The sequence below is a fragment of the Lynx canadensis genome, chromosome B3 (genome assembly GCF_007474595.2).
Source record: "Lynx canadensis isolate LIC74 chromosome B3, mLynCan4.pri.v2, whole genome shotgun sequence".
Taxonomy (NCBI): Eukaryota; Metazoa; Chordata; class Mammalia; order Carnivora; family Felidae; genus Lynx; species Lynx canadensis.
The window spans coordinates 53941656-53950697 of NC_044308.2; positions in this window are offsets into that span (position 1 = coordinate 53941656).

Sequence of the window (9042 nt, forward strand, 5' to 3'; positions counted from 1 at the left end):
CCAGGACCTACAGGTTTTGCCCAGTGCTGAGAGAGCATCATTTCCTTCTTAGAACTCTGCTGTGTAGCCTATGGAGTTCTTGGGATTCAATCGGTTATCATTTTGGCAACTTAATCTGATTAATTTACTTGTATCTTATTTTCTGCTGCAGCATCCCCACAGAGAAAAAAATGAGATTCACTTATTAATTTTAGAGAGGAAGGCAGATGGTGTGGTGAATGAGAGTCTGGGTTCTGGAGTCGGTAGCCTGGGTTTTGCTCCAGCCAAAGCAAGTGCCTTAACTATCACTTCAAACTTTATTCCAGTCTGATGTGTAAGAAAAGTAATCTTACCTACCCATATGGCTCCTGTGAGGATCAGATGAGACAATGCTTATTGCAAAACACTTGTCATAGTGCCTAGCACAAAAGGCTAAATAAACACAAATAACTACAAGCTGTGTAGTTTACCAGAAAGCAACTGCAGGTCTGTACTGCAGAGGGCTGCATTTCACTTGCCCAGAGGAGATTTAACAGGACTTTGTTTTAAAAGTTTTGGCTTATAGAGGCTAGATAGAACTGGATTGTTGGAAAGAAGGAGGGACCCTAGGGGTGGAAGAGAAGTCTCAGTGACTGAATGCTGGAAGGATCTGCATTTCTTAAGCCTGGGAAATGAAGGGATAGTGCATTCTTTAGAGAAGCAGGGATCCTAATTCCACTGCCTTGAAAAGCCCCAAGAGATGGCAAGTGGTGTTAACACCTAAATGCCTGGGGATGTGGTCAGCAAATACCAAGCCTTCAGAGCAATGACCCCTGTCTCTGTAGCTTAGTCTGTGCTCAATAGGGAGCTAATGTCTGGCTCTACACATCTGGGCAATAACAGTGGTGACACATGGGCCTTTGAAATAAAGACTAGGCACTTCCCTAGTTCCTGGGACAAGGTAAGATCTGAGATTCTTAGACAAAGGGATAGAGTGAGGAGACTGGGGATTCAAGCTAGTCCAATTGGATATAGAAAGGTAAAAGTATGTGCCACTTTTACATCATAATTCTATAGAGCAAACCCATACCCACTAAATAATTCTTTGACTTGCTATTTTGTGTAACAGTTATCATTATCATCTTATTCTGAGAAGAAGTTGAATGAGATATGTGTGTCTATACAAGCTGCTTGTAGGGCTTTTGTGCTGTCCCTATCCCCCGACACCATGGTGGTGTTCCTTAATCCATCCACTAGACCTAAATCAAAGATATCAGACCTAAGCTCTCAAAGTCTATTCAATACTCATTCTTATCAACTACCATTTACCCTTGATGTGGACTTTCTACCTGATCCTCCAGCAAGTGGCCTGAAAACTTTCTCTAAAATAGCATCATATAAGACTTCCAGGGAAGATGGTGGATTAGGAGGATCCTAAGGTCCCCTCCTCCCAGGGATCCAACAATATAACACCAGTATGAGTGTAAATAACCCAAAGAATGGTGGAACAGACTCTCCACAGCTAAATGTAGAGAAAAGGCCATGTTGAAGAGGGTAGGAAGGGCTGAAATGCTGTTGGGAGGTAAATGGACCCATGGAACTGTCTTCAATAAGGAGGGAATTAGCACGCATGGAGAGAGGAGACAACCAGACCCTGACACTAGAAACCCCACGCACAGGGAAAACGAATTCTTGTAACATTTGGCCTTGAAAACCAGAAGGGCATAATTTCACTAGTTCTTACAATGAGCTGGGCTTAACACCTGGAACTTAAAACCAGTGGGCTCAGCTGTGGGAGAGTCTGGAAGGCAATAAGAAACAGCCCCTGCCCTTAAAGAGAGAACACAGTGAACAGCCCTGTGGAGATACAGCAGTTTGAAAAATACCTGGGATTTAGTAATCTCAGAGTGTGTACTGGAGGCGCAGGGATCCTTGGGAGACTTCTCTAGGAACAAAGGAGTTGGCGGGTACTGTTTCCTTCCCCACCCAGAGCCGAGACACACGGACACCTGTGGAAACCAGCACATCACCAACACTCGCTAACTTGCTAACAGTGCACCCTGCCACTGCATTCTCCTACAGACATGCCCTACCAGCTAGGCTTTGGTTCCTGGTCTCCCACAGCAGACCAGCCCAAACCTTGCTAATGCTTCTGTCCTGCCCCATGTTCTACTGTGGACATAGTCCCTTCCCACATCAGTCCTGCATAAACCTTGCGAGCAAGTGCTCCTTCACCCTGAATTCTCTTTTGTACCTGCCCCCTCAAATAGTCCTTGCCTGGAGCCCACCCAAAGCATTTCCATAACTCTGGCAGTGTACAGGCAGCCCCTACAGGGACCAGTACCACTCCAAAGTGCTTCCTGCCCCAAGGAGAGGGGAAGATAATCACACATACACACCAGTCCAACTGCAGCCCCGACAGTAGGCTAGGGGCAGACATCTGGTCTGATTACAGGCCTGCATACCAACAGAAGTTTCAATGGGACAAAGCAGGGAAAGCACCCTGCAGTTCAGTGCTACTGAATCTTTGGCAAACAGCTGGTTGTCTCAACTCAAGCCCAAGGCAGCCCTAGACTGGCGCAATAACACAGGGACTAAACCCTGCCTACAACAGTCAAAGAACCATTGCAGATGACTGGATTGAAGGCAAACACAGCTCAGTCACAATAGTAGGGCATATACAGCATACATTTAAGACACCCCTGAAGCACCAGTCTCTGGTGAACAGGGGGCATTGCACTGCAGGGCACTACAGGACTTCTTCATAATGCCACTGCTTGCAAGAGCAGGAGGCATAGCTGACTTTCCAAACACATAGAAATAGAAAGACAGACAAAATGAGACAGAGGAATATATCCCCAATGAAAGAACATGACAAAATCACAGCAAGAGTGCTAAATGAAACAGAGCTAAGTAATGTGCCTGATAGAGAATTTAAAGTAATGGTCATAAAGATACTCACTGGACTTGAGAAAAGAGTGGAAGACCTTAGTGAGACCCTTAATGAAGAGAAAATGTAAAAAGAACCAGTCAGAGATGAAGAACTCAGTAAGTGAAGTTAAAAATACACCAGAGGGAATGACTAGTAGATGAGAGTAAGCAGAAGAATGATCAGTGACCTGGAGGACAGAGTAATGGAAATCAATCAAGTTGAACAGGAGAGAGAGAAATAAATAAATAGAATAAATAAAAGAATAGGCTAAGTTAACTCAGCAACACCATTAAGCATAATAACATTTGCATTATAGGGATCTCGGAAGAAAAAGAGAAAAGGGAGCAGAAAATTTATTTAAAGAAATAATAGCTGAAAACTTACTTAATTTGGGGAAGGAAACATCTAGTAAATCCAGATCTAGGAGGTACTGACAGCCCAACAAAATCAGCCTGAGACAGTGATTAAAATGGCAGAAGTAGTGATAGAAAATTATAAAAGCACAAGGTGAAAAGAAAAATAAGTTATATATACAAGGGAAAGTCCATAAGGCTATCTGCTGATTTTTCAGCAAAAATTTTGCAGACTAGAATGGAGTAGTATGAAAAATCCAAAGTCCTGAAAGAAAAAACCTACAACCAAGAATACTCTATCCAGTAAGGCTATTATTGAGAGTGGAAGGAGAGTAAAGAGTATCCTAGACAAAAGTTAAAGGAATTTACCACCACTCAACCATCTATACAAAAAATGTTAAAGGGGATACTTCAGTTAAAAGGAAAGACCATAAGTAGGAGTAAGAAAAGGAATCACAAAAGCAGTAAAACTGTATCTATAAAAATCAGTCAAGGGATTCACAAAATAAAAGGATGTAAAGTGTGACACCATATACCTAAAACTTGGGGGAAGAGGAGTAAAGAATGGGTTCAAACTTATGTTACCCTCAACTAAATATAGAGAGCTTTAGACATAAGATATCCTATATAAACCTAATGGTAATCACAAATCAAAAACTAGTAATAGGTATGCAAAAAATAAAGACAAAGGATTCCAAGTATATCACTAAAGAAAGCTAGCCCATTGTGAGAGAAGATAGTATGAAAAGAAACAGAGAAGAACTACAAAAACCCATAAAACAAGTAGCAAAATGGCAATAAGTACATACCTATCAATAGTTATCAATATCAACAGTTATTTTGAATGTAAAGGGACTAAATGCTCTAATCAAAAGCCACAGGGTTACAAAATGGATTTAAAAAGCAAGACCCATCCATACACTGCCTACAAGAGACTCTTCAGACCTAAAGATGCCTGCAGATTGAAAGTGAAGGGATGGAGGCAAGGGAATTAAAAGCAAAAGTGAATTACTGGGACCTTATGAAGATAAAAAGCTTCTGCACAGCAAAGGAAACAACCAACAAAACTAAAAGACAACCAACGGAATGGGAAAAGATATTTGCAAATGACATATCGGACAAAGGGCTAGTATCTAAAATCTATAAAGAGCTCACCAAACTCCACACCCGAAAAACAAATAACCCAGTGAAGAAATGGGCAGAAAACATGAATAGACACTTCTCTAAAGAAGACATCCAGATGGCCAACAGGCACATGAAAAGATGTTCAGCGTCGCTCCTTATCAGGGAAATACAAATCAAAACCACACTCAGGTATCACCTCACGCCAGTCAGAGTGGCCAAAATGAACAAATCAGGAGACTATAGATGCTGGAGAGGATGTGGAGAAACGGGAACCCTCTTGCACTGTTGGTGGGAATGCAAATTGGTGCAGCCGCTCTGGAAAGCAGTGTGGAGGTTCCTCAGAAAATTAAAAATAGACCTACCCTATGACCCAGCAATAGCACTGCTAGGAATTTATCCAAGGGATACAGGAGTACTGATGCATAGGGGCACTTGTACCCCAATGTTCATAGCAGCACTCTCAACAATAGCCAAATTATGGAAAGAGCCTAAATGTCCATCAACTGATGAATGGATAAAGAAATTGTGGTATATATACACAATGGAGTACTACGTGGCAATGAGAAAAAATGAAATATGGCCCTTTGTAGCAACGTGGATGGAACTGGAGAGTGTAATGCTAAGTGAAATAAGCCATACAGAGAAAGACAGATACCATATGGTTTCACTCTTATGTGGATCCTGAGAAACTTAACAGGAACCCATGTGGGAGGGGAAGGAAAAAAAAAAAAAAAAAAGAGGTTAGAGTGGGAGAGAGCCAAAGCATAAGAGACTGTTAAAAACTGAGAACAAACTGAGGGTTGATGGGGGGTGGGAGGGAGGGGAGGGTGGGTGATGGGTATTGAGGAGGGCACCTTTTGGGATGAGCACTGGGTGTTGTATGGAAACCAATTTGTCAATAAATTTCATAAAAAAAAAAAAAGAAAGTGAAGGGATGGAAAAGCAATTATCATGCAAATGGAAGTGAAAAGAAAGCTGGAGTAGGAGTACTTCTATCAAACAAAATAGACTTTTTCTTTTTTCTTTTTTCTTTTTCCTTCCTTCCTTCCTTCCTTCCTTCCTCTGAAAGAGACCATGAGTAGTGGCAAGGGGCAGAGGGAGAGAGAGAAAACCTTAAACAGGCCCCATGCTCAGTGGGGAGCCTGACATGGGGCTTGATCCCATGACCCTTGGATCATGACTTGAGCCAACATTAAGATTCAGATGCTCAACCATCTGAGTCACCCAGGCGCCCCCAAAATAGACTTTAAAACAAAGACTTTAAGAAGATATAAAGGACATTACATAATCATGAGAGGACCAATCCAATAAGAATATATAATAATTGTAAATAATTATGCATCCAACATGAGAGTACCCAAATACATAAAGCAGTTAATAACAAACATAAAGGAAGTAATCAATAATATAATAATAGCAGGGTATTTTAACACCCCACTTACATCAAGGGATAGATCATCCCCACACAAAATCAAAAAGAAAACAGTGACTTTAAATGACACATTGGATCACATGGGTTTTAACAGACATATTCAGAACATTCCATCCTAAAATAGAATATGTAATCTTCTCAAGTGCACATGGAACAAAAGATCGCATACTAGGCCACAAAACAAGTCTCAGCAAATCAAAAAATATCTAAATCACACCATACATCTTTTTCTGGGCAAAACTCTATGAAACTAGAAATCAACCACAATAAAATGTCTGGAAAAAAAAACAAATACATGGAGGCTAAATAACATGCTACTAAACAATGAATGAGTCAATCAAGAAATCAAAGAGGAAATTAAAAAAAAAAATACATGGTGGTCCAAAATCTTTGGGATGCAGCAAAAATGGTTCTAACAGGGAAGTTTAGAGCAGTACAGGCCTACCTCAAGATGCAATAAAAATTTCAACCAACCTAACCTTATACCCAAGGGAGCTAATAAAAGAACAAACAAAACCCAAAACCAGTAAAAGGAAGGAAAAAATAAACATTAGGGCAAAAATAAATGAAATAGAAACTATAAACAAACATAGAAACCCTGATAGAATGGATCAATGAAACCAAGAGCTGCTAGTTCTTTAAAAAGATCAACAGAATTGATAAACCTCTGGCCAGAGGAGAGGAGAGAGGAGAAAGGAGAGAGAGAGAGAACTTAAACAAAGCTGGAAATCATAAACAGAGGAGAGCTGGAAACCTCAAAAACAGAGGAGAGGAGAGAGGAGAGAGGAGAGAGAGAGAGAACTTAAACAAAGCTGGAAATCATAAAGGAGAAATAACTGACACCACAGCAATACAAAGGATTTTAAAGGAATGTTATGAAAAACTATATGCCAACGAATTGGACAACTAAGAAGAAATGGATAAATTCTTAGAAACATAACCTCCCAAACCTGCATTAGTAAGAAACAGAAAAGTTGAACAGATCAATTAGCAGCAATGAAATTGAATCAGTAATCAAGACTCCTGTGCTTGCTTCTGCCCTTGGAGAAAAGACTTAATAAGTCTCTCAGCACAGAACCTCAAATGTTAGAAAACAGAAGTTCTTCCCTCTGTACTCCTTTCTTCCCTATCACATCACAGCTTCCACTGACTCAAGTGGCCTGCAGTCTCACATGGAAGTTGGAGTCATCCCTGACCTCTAAAATATTTTCATCTTCACAGGGCACCTTGTCCATATCTGGGAGGGAGTACCTTGAGGCTGACAAAATATGGAAAAAATAGAAACTGAGGGAAAGGTGATATTTGGAGAAGTTTCCAGAGATTGGCAAGCTGATGTCCAAATGGTCAGGGTTTTCCCAATACCACTGCTTAGTGTGGGGTAGTTTTGTGTCCAGGGCATATGATAGCTGAGGAAAAAAAGCCAGCAACAAAACAGACAATGTTCCCATGGTAAAAAGAGCTGTGGGGATCCTGGGGAACTAGGAAGGGGGAGTTGCTGGAGAGAAAGCCATGGGACATGATGAGTTTAAGAAAGACATGAAGGACCATCTATAATGTGTGCAGTCTATCTTCCTGGGAAAGGGAGAGAAGGAAGAAGTCAGGGCATGGCTATGACTTAGAAAGTCAACTGTGGGACTGTTTAGCAAAGACACTTACCATCTCCATGCCCATGTCCCCACCAGGAAAATGAGGATCATTGGACATTCCTTGAACGGTTGAGAGGATTACACCAGAGAATGATTATAATATAGCAGCTAACATGTTTTTAGCCTTTATTAAGTGCTGGGGGTTGGGCTAAGCCTCACATGAATTATATCCACTTCTCACAACAACCCTGTTTTCAAGTGAGAAGACTAACTGAACCCCAGAGAGTTCGGGTAACTCACCCAGAGTCATGGAATCACCAGAGGAGCTGGGAGTCAACTCTGGGAGTTTCGTTCACTCATGGCCTGTGTGTTCTTAATCCAATGCCATCTTTCACATACATTTAGACTTTGGGTTCAGTCCTTGTAGTTCCTGGTGACTTAGCTTTGTATCACAAGTGTGCACACTTCTCATGAAGGTTCTCTATCTAATCCCTTGACATATCCAGCTTTGGCATTTCTTAGCATTTTCTTTTTAAGTTTTTTTTTTTTCTCAACTTCCAATCTGTGAATAAATATAAAGAAGAAAAGAGGAAGTTATTTTCTTTAAAAGTTTCTTTATCTGCTTTTGTTTATACAGTAGAAACTTGCCTTGAGATAACATCAGGCATATGTCGATTTGCTATGGAGCCCTGCTTTGGGGGTTCTCCAGATACACATACTGGAATCAATCACAATAAATCTATATGTGGGTTGCTTTCCTCCATATAGCGTGGTAAATTCTTCAGCACTCGTACTAAATTTTTTATGGCCATGAAACTGTTCTCCAGCCAGGTCAGCCAGAAGTGGTAGCTCCAAATTTTTGAGTCAGCACTAGAGTTCGGAAGGGTTAAAATTCTTAGATCACTTTTGGCTACTGTTAGAAAAACACCGCCAATTTTCCTCTCTCTCAAGATGCTAGACTTTTTGTTTTAAATATGATTGTAGGTGTTTTTAATGGATGCATAATCTGGTAAAAGGTTGTCTTTTTTTTTATCCTGAAGATGCTTTTACTATATGGAGGATTGCCAAGGACAAAATGCCTATGCCATGCCAAAAAATTATTCTCACTAACCTGTTTGTTATAAAAGATTTGCTATAGCATTTCTTCACATTTCTCCATTCTGTTCCTCTTGGCCACTGTTTTTAAGCTGGACACTGCATTTTCCCTGCCTTATTTCTCCACACAATCAAATCAGAAATGTGGAGATAATTAGCAGGACACAAAGGTAAATCATTTATTCTATGATCCCCCCAGGTTCACTTGATTAAGGATGGCACCAGAACCCTGATGTCCTTGTAACTGGATGAGTATTGGTTAGAAGATAAGATACACCAGCCAACCTCAGTGAAGTGGTTGACCCCGTCTCTGCTTTTATACCCACTATACACATCTGTATAATCACACTTATTTTGGTTGTGCTGATTATATATTTTAAGTCTGTTTCTCTAGACAGAGAAGTCCTATAGGAAAGGTTCCATATCATATTTGCCTTTGAATTTCCAGTGTACTGCGCCGTTCCTGGCAGATAATTTATTGTCATAATATTTGCTAAATGAATGAATAGTCATGATTCAGACTTATTTTTGAAATAAAAATCCTGTTCTGCACAAAGCATT